Source organism: Pteropus vampyrus, unplaced genomic scaffold, assembly GCF_000151845.1.
Source record: "Pteropus vampyrus isolate Shadow unplaced genomic scaffold, Pvam_2.0 Scaffold1000002778, whole genome shotgun sequence".
NCBI classification, from domain to species: domain Eukaryota; kingdom Metazoa; phylum Chordata; class Mammalia; order Chiroptera; family Pteropodidae; genus Pteropus; species Pteropus vampyrus.
The window spans coordinates 128-1,717 of record NW_011917180.1 but is presented as its reverse complement, the minus strand read 5'-3'; the positions used below and the strand labels follow the sequence as shown (position 1 = coordinate 1,717).

The 1,590-nt window shown below is 50.8% G+C and overlaps 1 pseudogene; it reads right to left on the bottom strand.

Annotated features, from left to right (window-relative positions):
• Positions 1-788: 788 nt before the first annotated feature.
• LOC111735523 lies at positions 789-904 on the bottom strand (annotated as a pseudogene).
• Between the last annotated feature and the right edge of the window lie 686 nt (positions 905-1,590).

Here is a 1,590-nt window from a genome sequence, read left to right as displayed (position 1 = left end):
TGTTTGTTTCAGACACAAATTTATTATTTAAAATTTTGTCACATATTAAACAAATAGAGATAATCTCAAACTTACAGAACAGCTGTCAGTGTAGAGCAACTGAGCCTGGTGAGTATAAGTCACCGACCAGAGATCCCATCACTGTAAATACTTGAGTGTAAGGGTCCTGCACCCAGGACGATCCCCTAGAGTTATAAAAAAAGCTGGCAGATCAGAAGCTGACACCGACACATCACTGTCATCTGTTCCAAAGACTATGTTCAGGTCTTACCTGTTGTCCCTAGGATCCTTTTACAGAAAAAGGTTCCCGTTCAGGATCCCACGTTGCACTGAGTCGCCATGTCTCAGAGCGGATGGTGGCTCATTTGCTTGGTGACGCTCCACCCTTGACACTTTTACAGAGTGCAGGCCGGTTATGTTGCAGAATGTCCCTCGGTTTGGGTTCGTCTGGCACATCTTCACTTTTCGACTTGAGTTCTGTGTGTTTGGCAGGAAAATCGCAGTTCTCAGTACAACTTGGCAGGCAGCACGCCAGCGGAGCTCCCCAATGCTTTACATGTACTAACTCAGATAATTCTCAAGACTACCCCACGATGTATCTTATTATTCTTCTTTTTAGATAAGGAAACAAAGGCACAGAGAGGTTAACCCACCTGCCCAAGGTCACATAGCCAGTAAGTGGCAGAGTGGGGATTTGAACCCCAGCTGCCCAGCTCCAGAGCCCACACTCTTGACCACCATGCTCTACTTCTCTTTTTATTATTATTATTATTATTTATTATTATTTATGCCTACAGCACCTGGTCTTCCTAGGTGGTCTCCCATCCAAGTACTAACCAGGCCCGACCCTGCTTAGCTTCCGAGATCAGACATCGGGCTTGTTCAGGGTGGCGTGGCCACAGACCATGGACTGTGGCTCCACTAGGCGCGAACCCAGGACCTTCTGCGTGTAAAGCAGACGTGCTAACTGCTACACTAGGGAACCACATCCATCTATATCTCTTAAGGCAGATGTGCTGACATGGCAAAACCCGTGAGGGTGGACCGCACGGCCCGAAGTTTGGGTAACCCTCGACTCAGCCATGTCTGTCTCCAGACCCTCTGCTGTGGTAAAGAAGAGGAATAAGAGGTGTTTGTGTTGGCTGTTTTGAAATATGCCAGAAGTGGCAGTCACACACCAGCCTGTAGTGCCCTTGTGGTCCCAAGGCTGCCAAGCACAGCGGGAGTGGCCTCCATCTCCAGCATCTTGCTGTGCCACCAGCACGAGCCTTCTTCCCAGGCTCCTCCAGGCTGCCCCGGTCTCTCTCTGTTGGCTTCTCTGACCGTCTCTCACTGCCCCCCTCTCTCTGTTGCTGCCTCTCTCTCTGTCTTCTCATTTGGACTCGCAGCTCTCGGCCGTTTCCCCCGCTGGCCTTCTCTCAGGAGGCCAGGGCTGAGAGCTCTGCTGAGCCCTCTTCCGAGCAGACACGACCGGTTATGTACCCAGCCGAGAGGAGACCTGGGTTCTTTGCAGCCTCAGCCCTTCCCTTCAGGAGTTTCAGGATTTGGGATGTGGACGAAGGCCACTTTCTGGAAGAAAGGCGAGCAGGT